At 40.9% G+C, this 12,989-nt stretch overlaps 1 protein-coding gene across 1 annotated transcript in view; it reads right to left on the bottom strand.

The window, feature by feature from the left end:
• The window catches only part of pcdh7a (protocadherin 7a), a 45,613-nt gene that overhangs the window by 7,650 nt on the left and 24,974 nt on the right, over positions 1-12,989 (bottom strand). The window lies entirely within an intron of this gene.

Below are 12,989 nucleotides of genomic sequence, written 5' to 3' on the forward strand. Positions count from 1 at the left end.
CAAGTACCTTGTACAAGCCAACTCCAATAAATCTGAACTATCCCTTGAAGTCATTCTGTCCTGCTGTGTAAACAGGAAGGTTAGGTGTTTTAATACTTACTAGCTGACCAAATGTATATTAATCTAATCTAAAGTTCAGAACAAAAATACTTTGAGAAAAGCAACTACGGTGTTTATCTGTTTTTAGGAAAGAATTTAATCATTGTAAAAAATGAAGCTATTATATTTGTGACCCATTTTTAAAGATTTACATCTTCAGAAGGAACATCTGGCTTTGGGCATGGTGCAACAAATGAGCAAGGAAAGTTGGAAACTACAGAGAGACGGATTAACACATTGTTGGTTTTGGTCTTTTCACTGGATTTGTTAACAACAACAAAAATATATTATATCGTGAGCCTTATCCTCTCCACTGTGTTGATATTTTTGACTTGTTGGTTTTTGGTTTATAATTTTCCTTGTGTACTCTTTTGCAACTACAATGCTGAACCTAATTAGGATCTGAATCATGAAAAAAAAGAAGTATTACTCCTATTTATAAAAGCTTAAAGTGCAACCATGTGGTTTTGAAAGCAGGCTGCACCCATCACTGTGAATACAAACCATCAGGCCATCTACCACCACTGACAAATCTCCCAATCCTGCAGTGGAAGCGGTGGTGATTCAGCAACGAATCACATCATTCACTCAAACTGAGCATAGCACCTGCTGCGATTCCAACACACAAATCACCCCAGTCTAGTTAGCAGACCAGTTTTCACTTTGGGGAGAAAAAAAGACTGTAATAAGTCCATGCTGAGAGAATATCAGAGGGAGTTAAATGACTCCGTCTGGCCTGAAGGGATCACACTGCACCAGGAAGCTTATTTCTATACAACACCCCTCCTATCTCCTGTCATACTCATTTATCTGCTCGAAAAATTATAACCCTTTCAATTTAGATCTGCTTTGAAACACGCAGCGTATAGCGAGGAAGTGAGGGAACAGAGGGAAGACGCAGATTAGGGCGGAAAAACTTCAGCTGGGAACGTCGCCTCAGGATAATCCGGAGGGAAACGGATGGACGGCTGGCATAAAAGCCCAAACTAAACCAATTCTTTTTTATTTTCTCCCTCCAAACACACAAAGAAAGGGGAACGTTTGAACGTCTCACCTAATGAACATGCAAGACAAGAGGAGAGAGGAACACAGCAAAATTAATTAAGCAGGAGGGGGAAATTAACGGAGCACTTGTTTCTTCCGCCATTTCTCAACAACGCTGGGATGAAAAAAAAGGATGAGCAAAAGTGACTGAGACAGCAGAGATTTTGAGCACAAGCAAGACAAAGGAAGAGATATTAGATTGTAATGGAAAAGCAGCAGTTGTAGGAATCTCAGTGGCTTCATCTTAGCCCTCCACAGAGAGAGTGATGTATTTTTAGAGCATAAGTTGAGATGAAGCAGTCCAACCTCTTTTCCTTCAGACTAGAGCCACTGGTACAGAGAAGTGGGTGAGCGTGTATAAAGGGCCAGAGAGGGCACGGCTAAAGATCGCATTGGTTTTCTTTTAATGAGGACGAAGTTAATTGTGAGATCATTTTAGTTTTTGAGATCAATGATGTCAACATCACACATAATTTCTCTATTTCATGACTTAACAGGCTGTCAAAACTGCTTTCCTCAGATCATAGCATAATAATAACTCAAAATCATGGCAGAATCTTTTTTTTTCATGATCACAGGAAAAATAATTTCATGAAAATTATGTTGTAAAATGATAATTATTTCTGATCAAGACAGAAATTATTCCTTTACAGCCTTGAAAAAAACAAAATGAAACAGGAAGAGGCAGATGGGGAAATCATTAGTACTGAAATTAATATTAATATTTACATTAGTATTTGATTGAAATGTTGTTGCAATGCAGGCTGTTTCATTCACTATTTGCACTTCCACCTACATTAAAGTAATGTACTTTAATATATATATATATATATATATATATATATAATATAACCCATATAATTGTGAGTCAGGAGGCTTACAGACCATATTAATGTTTTTTATTTGGCAGCTTCCTCTAGTGGATGTAGCACGAGAGAATGTCAGAGGCTGCAGTATAAGAGTGACAAAGTTTGTGCACAGAGGAGGTCAGGGTGGAAGGATGGGTCAAACAAACACAGCAACTTCATGTCTCAAGGGAAACCAAAGTCACATTGTTAATGTAACCATCCAATGAGTTTTTAACTGGTTATGAAAGGGTGGAGGCCAGGACCAGGACTGAGAAGGGCAGTAAAATGAGATCTGCACTCCCAGGTGATACCAAACTCAACACAAACTGGGTTAAGTCCTGCTATTACTACTTATTTTAACCCAAAATTTGATCTTTTTTCTAACCTTAACCAAAAATCTGGGAGCCTAAACCTAACCAAGTACACAGTTGCTCACAAAGTTGAAATAAAATATATTTACCTCTTGAAATGAAATGATTGTTACAATGTGATTTATTCTTGACAGTTAAAGTGTGTATCTTCTCAAAACTGTATTAATCAATCTCTTCCAAACAATGAAAAATTAAACCACAATCAACAGAAGATTGTGTCAAAAAAAACTAAATTATTCCAACTTTATGGGCGACCGTGTAGTTCAGTTTCACAATGTCAACCACATGTTAAAATAGAGTTGTGAGAGTTTGTGAGATATCATATGAACGAGGATACGTTGCCTGATGATGGCACTTGCGTGGCTTAAAGTTCATCAGACTTTTCAGACATCACTGAGTATTTATTTTCAGAATAATGCATGCTTAACTCTATGAATCAAAGATAATGGTAATACATGACAGGCACAAACTGTGGCAAGGATTACTATATGATTGCAGAAATCTAGTCCGCACCACAGGATCGGAATTGATTGACAGACATGGAGAGATTTAGCACTATTGGAGGCCTGCTGTTGGTTGCTCTCTCTCTCTCTCTCTCTCTCTCTCTCACTGTGTGTGTGTGTGTGTGTGTGTGTGTGTGTGTGTTCTATTACAGAATTTATCTGTTCAGCTATGATTCCATCTAATTCAATTTCCCTCTAACCCTCTTTCTGGCCAGAGCTGCCCCCTTTCATTCCTTCATCCTGATAATTTTATTTTCTATTTCTCTCCTCGATCCTCCCTTCCTTTGGACCATCCTGCAGTCAACTCTGCTTTTCACAGCTGTAACTCTCCCTCTTCTCTCTGTTCCTCCCTCTCACTTCCTCCACCCCCCATCCCCCCCCATTCCTTCTTCTCTTGCCCGTCAGCTTTATGATGTGGCGATCGATGATGTGTCCTTGACCTCGTTATGAGTCCCTCTCCTCTTCCCCACAGCAGGCTTTATTGACCCATAACTCCCCAACACTCCCTAACCCCCTTTCCCTCTCTTTTTCTCTCATCTTCCGTCTTCTCTATCTCAAAGTCTTCTACTCATTGACAAACAGCTCTTCTATCCTTCTGCCAAATCCCATATTTTGGCATATTTTAGTCATTAAATTTTACTAATTGTGTAGTCTACTGTCCCTGTGGCCTCTTATCATTGTTGTTTCACTTTTTAGTCAGATTTGGCTTTTCACCTACACCCCTCTTTCACTACTCTCTACCCAGTCTAACGTTTTCTACTACTCTGGTCTTTTTAAAGCTTTTTACATCTCTGGTGTCTTTGCTCATACCTTAAAATTATCTTTTTTTTTATTTCCTGTCTGCTTTACCAGCTTCCACGCTCCTCTAAAAAAAAAAAAAAAAAACTCCCTGCAGCCCAAATGCCTCTTGATGTTTTCAAGCCCGACTTACAAAGCAAAAAAAGCATGTTTGTGCCTGTACGTGTGCATGCTTTCTATTATTTGGCTGAGCAACTGCAATAAATATTGATTATCCCAAACATCTACTGAATGTCCACACACATCCATACGTGTGAACACACACACACACACACACACACACACACACACACACACACACACACACACTTTCAAACACAGACACATACGGATGAATTGGCTAAGGTCCAGTGTGGCCTATGAATTCATGCCTGATGGAATATTAATTGAGTTTGACGGAGGACATAAAAAACCTTCCCCTTAATCTGACACGGGCCATTACAGTTCAATACTGACATGGGAGCTTCACTCATTTGCAAGGCAAGGAGAGTTTTTTTCGTGAGTGTGTGTGTATATGTGTGCATGTATTGCGACTGTACTAGCACACTGATACAGTATGGGAGTTATTGTGAAGTTATTCCTGGCAGATAGGTATGAATCAAACAGATGCATGATGGGTCTGAACTCAGAATAAACTTAACCATCTGAATCGCACAGCTCTGAAGGAACAGTGAAAAAAAAAGTTCCTAATATAGCTTTCATTTCAGGGCAACAGTGTGTTGCGGTGTGCATGTGTGTGCATATGCTTATGTGTATGAGTGAGACTTCGCACCTTTATGTTTGTGTTTTACGGCTGTGTATGAGTGTGAGACTTTCAAAGCCTGCAAGATGTGTTATGTCAGCCTGTGAGAATACACGTGTGTGTGCGCTTTTCTGGTGTGAGGAGGCGGATGTGTGTGTGCGTGCACAGGTTGGCTCACTCATCAAGGTAATTAGTGTGTAAACCTCCTTGCTGTCGGTTCAAAGAGAATTAACGAGCTCTAGTTAATTAACAGTCTCCCTCTCTTCTCGTTACATGTGTCTGCATATTCAACACATGTGTGTTTGCTTGTGTATGTGCAACATCTGCACATCTGACTGTTTGTGCATGTGTGAGCACATTAGGATGCGAGTGTGTGTTTGTGTTTGCCTATGCCCTGACACACTCTGGTCTGCATAATGAATTGACAGGATGTGGCTTATGCATAAACCAAAACTACAAATATGGTTGTAGGACTAAAGCCACATTTCCCTTTGGATCTCTGCTCATTCTCATTTATTTTTCACATTTTCATCTAGGTATGGGGGAGAGCTATTGTGTAATGGCTGCTTCTATTATTAATTACTTTATTACATATACATTTCATTGTTTAGTTCCTCTTTAGTGCATGAGAAGGATTTTGGTCATAACACTCAGGTTGGAGGTCAGATTCCCGAAGCGGAGACAAATTTGTCACGTTGCAAGCAAGCAGAGTGAGGATGTCATGCATAATCCATAGCTGACCAGAGTGCCTCGACTCACTGTATATCCCGTTTTAGATACACAACAACATATACTTTACAGTCAACATACAGCATACTGAATATGGACCAAGTAAACATTCTTTTTCTGAACAAAATTTTATTGACGTCTGACTGATATGGTTTATTTGAGGCTGATGACAAACAATTTTTAACAATCAATATCCACCGACAGTGTGTGATCGCTTTCTGCTCCCAAAATGATATTTGATAGAGTGGATGTAGCCAAATGAGTTGATAGAGGCTGCTCATAATTACATTTGGACTAAACAGCTTTTGGATTGTAATTACATAAAGATGTGGTTTTTCTTGCCTGCTTGCTTTTCTTTATTAAAAATGTATCAGACTGTGGCAGAAGGAATTCATACGTTTTAATAACCGAGAATGAGGGATGATATTTTCTAATATTTCACAATCAGTTACGATGCTGTTAGCTATTCTGATGCACATCAGCCGGCATCACAAGTGATGGATTATATTTTCAAATTTCTTCACCCACTTTCCTTCATGTTGCTACATGTTTGCATTTGTTGCTGTGGTGAAATAAGCAACGGGAGGTAGAAAATATATATCTCCCTACGTAATGGCTGTGTTTTTGTGTTGAAACAGGCGTGGGTCAGACAGGTTTACGAGCCAAATGTCAATCATCGAGACACCTGACATCCAATTTGTAATAACTCCCTCCAGACACCTGAAATTTTCCTAACGTTGACTGAGAGGTGTAGCTTTTGCGGTTAATATGCCTGCCAGTAGTTCGTCACTGGTGAGTTCAGCCTGTGGACACATAATATGCGTCCATACTTCTAAATGGGATTATTTTCACAGCAGAAATAGGATTTTGTGACCCTCGTGGAATACTGAAAGTCTCAATTAAAGACTATTGGAATTCTTTAAGTAAATGGCTTAACAGCTCCAGTGGAGAGGATGACCTACTGAACGGTTAGAACAACTGCTGGCATTACAGTAAAATATGGTTTTACTTAAGGGACAATTCACCCCAAAATAAAAAAATATAATTTTCTCTCACCCTATATTGCTATTTATCAATCTAGATTGTTTTGGTGTGAGTTGCTGAGTGTTGGAGATATTGCCTGAGGAGATGTCTGTCTTCTCATCAATATAATGGAACTATATGGCATTTGGCTTGTGGTGCTCAAAGGAACTATCCAGGAAAGAAAATAATTTCTACATGCAAGTGCTCACAACAAGGATTATCTTGGGTAATGCGGTCATGTTTTCTGGAAAGAGACATTGCTGTTGAGTTTTTCAGTTGTATTTTTTTTGATGCTTTGAACATCACAAGCACATCTAGTTTCATTACGGTCATGAGAAGACATCTCGACAGCTGATATCTCTGACACTCTGAAACTCACAGCAAAAACAATCTGGATTGAAAGAAAGTGATACAGGTCAGAGGAACATTTTTTCATTTGGGGATGAACTGTCCATTTAAATAAATTACAAGAACATATTTAATAAGTGTTCATAGAATTTGATATAGCTTTCAGGAAATCTCAACTGTATTGGACAAGCAGATATCTGATATTCAATGCAAAATCAATATAACAGTCCAATATCGCTATTTATATCATCAAATTATGTCGCCTCATCCTGTTTCTCATAATGAGACGGCTCATTTACTACCTAAAAATAATTGAGCTGATAAAATGTAACTCTTCTGCACATTACACTTATAACTGTGCAGAATATGTAAGGTGATATTGCACTTTGCTACCACAACACACAATGAAAACTAATATGCTTCTGTTGACACCACATGGGTATAGTGCCAGACTTCATATCTGGAATGCTGATCAGTCAAAATGACCTTTGCCTCTGCTCGCTTGTTTCGCCTCCGTTTAGAAATTGTGTTGTGCTAATGCAGCCAACAAATGTGTATGTGCTCAAACTCTGAGAGTGGGGCGAGCGTTGGATTGAATAAGTGAACTCAATAATGGCGAGTTTATCATAACTCAAGTATTATTGAAAAATAATGAGTTTGTATTGACTTTTTTTCTATTTAAAAGTATTGAGTCGTTTTAAAGCCGGAATGCTGTCACTTTGCATGATTAAACTGCCATGTAAAGATGCTTTGTGTGGCCTAACTAACTACATGGCTCAATACATGCTATTGTCCATTTCATATTATCAAAGTGAAAGGTCCATATGGCTCTAATAATGACATGTTTCATTACTTGTATTTGATTTAATGTTTGACTTACCTTACCACTTTTTACTATTGTTTCTATCATTTTAGTTGTATTACCATTTAGATTATCATATCCACTCCAGCTGTCTTCCCTCTATCATTTCAACATATTTTTTTTAAAAGCACCTAAAGTGGGAACATTGGTTGGGTCTTGTGTTTTTATCTTCTCTGCACAAACACTTTTCCCCCCTCACTTTTCCTCTGTGTTTTAACACAATACCATTGAGGCCAATTAATGAAACTAAACTAAACTTTGACTAAGTGATGACTCAACTGGTCAAATGTCTGTTCTTAGGGTTACATTTACTCAAAAACCTCTGAAGCGTTTGCCGGAAAATCTTTTTGAAACCTTTTGCTGTCAACTGTTAAGTTATGCATCAAAGGCAGCGAGGGGGAGAAACAGTGAAATATGCTGACAGAAAGCATCTCGCAGGGGCTGTGTGAACAGGACAGATGTGTTAACAATTCATTTGACGATGATATATTTACACTGGTTATTTAAATATAGAACTGATCTAAAACTGTTATTCAGGATCCTCAGCTGTACCGCGAGGTGACGTGTGCAGTGTTGGAATGCAGCTTCCTGAGGCTATATCGTCCTACCCATTAGGTCAAGCAGACAGGTAAAGACATGTGTCGGGGGACCAGTAGGAGAGAGAGGCTGACTGATGATGAATAAAACAACTGATAAATGGGTGAATAAGCAAAAAACAAAAGAGAAAATAGGGGTGGTAATCAGCATGTGTGGCACGGTACAAATGCTCAAAGAAGAAAGGAGCAGACTTGTAAAACTCTGACCACAGACTGTCTGAAGTAGAAATGAAGAGACAAAGAATGCCATTTAGAGGAGAGAGGGTGGACTGTTGTGGTATTTGCAGAATGCAGAAGATGGTTTGGAGCAGGTTGAAACTCAGCTCAGGGAGGGATGAAGCAATATGAGCAGCGTCTCTCCAGCTGTCTGACTTGCAGATGTTGATGAGCCAAGGCGCCTTGTTACCACAACACACACTCACGCGGCTTCCAAGCAGATACGGTAAATCCACACATTAGGCACACCTGCTTACTTATGCTTGTGCTTGCAGGTGTGCACGCACACACTCACTGGCACATTTATAACTATGCAGCGTGTATTTTGCAGTGGGACCACCTCTGCAGTAAGAGCAATCCTCCCTTCTCCATGCTTCTGCTTTCCCCCTATGCTTTTTCCCTCCCATATTTCTCCGCTTCCTCTCACCCTTCGTTCGCTCTCCTCTCATTTCCCCTTTCTCTGCTTTCCTCTCCTCTTTCCCCTTTCATCCCTCTTATTCTGCAGTCCAGCCCCCCACCCCTTCTCTTCTTTTCTCCTTCCCTCTCTCTCTCCATTGCTCCCTCTAGAAGCAGGTGATGTAGAAGGGTGCTCAGCAGTATCTGACTATCAGGCCTGACTCTGTGAGAGGAATGATAATCACTGTGCTGCACTGCAGAGAGAGAAAGAAGAGAGGGAGCAAGGGAGAGACGGGGAGAGAGAAGAGGGAGGGAAAGGGGGCATGAGGTAGAGAGAAGAGGGGGGCAAGTGCGGCAGTGGAGGAGAGGGGGCAAAAAAAGTGAGGAGGGGGTGAGAGGGGGAGGGCAGGGGAGTGGGACAAAGAGGAAAGAAGGAGAAGACAAAGAAAGAAACAGAAAGAAAGAAAGAAAAAAGAAAGAAAGAAAGGATTACAGAAATTGAGCACTGCGTTAGTAACATATACCTCCTCTGTGTCATGCACCCTCTTTCCCTGAACACAACACAACCCCCTCCATTCTTTCCCCTCCTGCATACACACCTCCAACTACACCACCCCTACCACCACAATAGCTTGTAGTACAGCAGCCCCGCGGTATGAGGGAGAGCCTTAGCCTTGTGTCTGAGCACCAGAGAACATTAACTGCAGCAGCGAGGTCATCTGATCGGCACTATGCGGCCCCTCTCTCTCTCCCTACTCCTCTTCACACTGCTGCAGTCTGCTGCCGGCCCCCCTGTGGCCACAAGCAGAACTACCGGCCATGTTGCCTGCCGGCACGCCTGTCCCGATGAAATAGTTTTTGCAACGTACAATATATGTATGTAATTTGCTGAAGCATGCTGCCTATAAATCACTTTCTCTTACTGGGAGCAATTAAAGCCAAACCCTGCGGCCACTGTTCATTATCATTTTCCAAACTACTTACTGCGAGTAAGTGAGTGTGTGTATTTGGTTTGTAGGTGCATCGTGTATGTGTGTTTGTGTTCAGGGACACAGAAAGAAGAGACTGATTCGCCGCATGCGGGTCTACTGCATCGCCATCCACCACAGCTTTGTTACCATCAAGCTGTCCACTCTGGCATTGAGCTTTCTCCCTTCTCCCTGTCTCCATCTGGGCTCTCCACCCTGCAGATACACATTGAAAATCACTGACTCTATTCACAGCATCCGGCCTTTGAAATGTTTATCCTTTTGTGCAGCAGTGGCTGTCTATAGGGGGAAAAACAAAACAGAAACAAAAAGCTCACAGAGTGAGATGTAAAGCGAGGCTTACCGGACAAATGCCCATGATTCAGATTAGCCCCTTTGTTGGTGTGTTTGTGTGTGATGGTGATGCTCATCGCTTTCCACTGCAAGTCACTAAAACAGTCATCTCTCTTGATATCCATGACAGCAGCCATTGTTAAGAAAGATGCAAACAGGATGGTGGCGTACAACTGGCCTTCTGTGTGCACGCGTGAGTAAGAGAGACCATACATATGTATGCCTGCTATTTAGATGGCATTTTACTGCCCATTTTGTGTGTGTGTGTGTGTGTAGACCATTAGACTAATAGTATGTGTGTTAGGAACAGGCTTTTCCCACCCACTGCTATTGTCCATTAAGGTTGACCAGAGGAGAGTGAACAATGGCTGCACTGTGGGGGCCAGTGTATGAAAGAGTAAAAGTGAGGATGAGACTAAAGATACGTAGTCGCACGACACACAAGGCTGGCGGACAAGCACATACACGCACACACACACAGAAACACAACCTCCCTGTTGAGAGTGATTAGGAGTGCTGCTGTGAACAATAGACAGAGTCAATAAAGGACCTCGGAGACATCCGGATACAAGCGCAAGGTCTCTATCCCTCCACTCCACCACCACCCCCCTCCACCTCCACCTCCGTTTCCTCCCCCATATTTTCCCTTTCTCTGCATCCTGTACACTTTCTCCTCTTTCTGTATTCCATTTCTTTTTATCACAACAAAAAAAGGCTCTTTCTCCTCCACTTCCAAAACTATTTTATTTATCATATCTGTATCTCTCATTTTCTTGTTGTCTCCATCCCCCCATCTCTTTCTCTCTCTCTTTCTCTCTCGCATATACTCGGTCTCCTTTGTGGCGCTCCTGTCTTTTGTAAAATGGGCGGATGGGCTGAGTTGACAGAGGCTGACATGGTGGAACGCCACGGCAAACTGAAATCCATCCTGTCAGTTTAGAATCAGTGTCAGTCATTTTACAAGGTTAAAGATAGCTTTGCCTAATGTGCTGTCAGATACAAACAAACACGTACACTGCATAGGCCTCGCCGCACATACATAATCACAAACACACAAACAAGCCATAAAGTCCGCTCACACATCCATGCGCCTCACTCCAGGAGAAGACCGCATTAAATCACCCACCTACATGACCTAAAATGGTAATACAGCATATCTGTGTATGAGAATTGGATATTTTGAGTGTGTTTGTGAGTGTGTGTGTGAGTGTGTGTGTGTGTGTGTGTGTGAACCCCATCTCAGCCCTATCACCCCCGTGACAGACACAGTGCCACAGAAATGTCTTGGGGCGCCTCGCCCAATGTCTTGACAATAGTCTCAGTGTGTGTGAGTGACAGAGAGTGACTCGGGGACACAGAGGGGGCGTTATACTGGGTAGACGACACGCACGCACGCACACACACATACGCAGACGCACACACACGCATTAAAGAGGGAAGACACTGCACTCTTTCTCTCCCTCTGCGCTATTTCTCATTCCCTCTCTCCCTGACGCAGAGAGACTCAATCATTCTCACACTCTGTCTCCTTTGACGCAGAGGAAAAACATAAAACAACTGCTCCCTCACTCTCTCTCTCTCCTTTTCTGTGTGTGTGTGTGTGTGTGTGCGCGTGTGCAAGTGCAGACTGTATAATTAATACGGCTTTCATTTTCTTTGAGCTATGAAGTATGCTTTTGGTATGCAAACAGACTTTTTGCATGTGAGTGTGTGTGTGAGATTTGGTGTGTGTGTGCTGTTCGATACACCAGAGACCGAGTGCAGAGTCGGGCCATTGAGCGGAAAGGAGAAAGAAGGAGGAGAGTTAATGAGAAAGCAGGGGAGAATCCAACCCGTTACCATCGATAACCTCACACCACACTTCAAGCATATACGTACACTGGCTCCATTTTTGCAGTCCCCTTTGAAAAAATTATGGTTCGGCATTAGGGTTAAAAAACGACTTCAGTGAACTCATATCCAGCAGAGTTTCAGAGAGCTGAGCCTTTGCTGAGGAGTCGGCCTGATGATTATGCGACTCCTGGCATTAAAAAAAAAGAAAATGTTTAAAAATGCTAATTATTCCACAGCTACTGCAGTAGAGTAGTTAGGCTGCAGCTGAAAACATGTTTGCAGCATACTAAATTACAGGTATACACTGCACTAATTAATTCAGAATGAGAAATGTATATTCTCTCACCAGTATATTAATGTATGTCTACCTCAGCTGAAACCAGAGCCTTATAGTGGGTCATCTAGGGATAAAAGGGTTGAAGAAATATGGAATATAGAAAAATACAGACATTTGGGATTTCCTTGTTTTTAGGTCTTCATGGCCTTTTGTAGGACAGCTTGTGATTCTTTTCAATATGGATTTATCTGAAGATCAGTTTCCTGATTCATTGATAAATACTTGGCTTTTATAATGTCAAAAAAAGTAAGTCAGTTTTCCAAAGTTCAAGTTGGTGATGTAAAATTGCTTGTTTTATTGAGAAATATCCATCTTATAATAATAGGAGACAAGGAAAATCTCAAAGTTTTCACACTTCTAAAGTGTCTCTATTTTTTTTAAATTCTGCTTAAAAATTACCTTTTGCTCTAATTTCACATATCTGATATGACAACTTATATCATCAAAAGGATATAAAAATGTCTACATTAATATTTTTCTATATCGTTTCTATCACAGTGTTGAAAAATCTTTATATTTGAATATTTGAATGACGATGTGCGGTCCTTGCACATGGAAGCAGTGCTGGAGCGAACTATAGAGGAACTGTTTTGTTAACATGGAGAATACAAGCATAGGTTTTACCATGTGGTTATTTCATATACAGCATATCACTCATATATATAATTTATATGATGAAAAACATGTTATATCGTGATACAGTGTATGTTGTTATTGAGATATGAAGTCATCTTTATTTTGACCATATTGCACAGCCCTATGTTGAGCAAATAAATGATGAATGGCGTTATTATTTCAGCTCTAAACTATTGATCTTGCATAGTGTTGCTCTGCTGTTAGAGACTAAGCATCTGCAAAGTGTTGATTTCCCATAAACTATAAGGCTGTCTGGCTCTAAGCTTTGAGACCATGTATTTTTGAG

This window comes from Centropristis striata, chromosome 1 (genome assembly GCF_030273125.1).
Source record: "Centropristis striata isolate RG_2023a ecotype Rhode Island chromosome 1, C.striata_1.0, whole genome shotgun sequence".
In the NCBI taxonomy this organism is placed as follows: Eukaryota; Metazoa; Chordata; class Actinopteri; order Perciformes; family Serranidae; genus Centropristis; species Centropristis striata.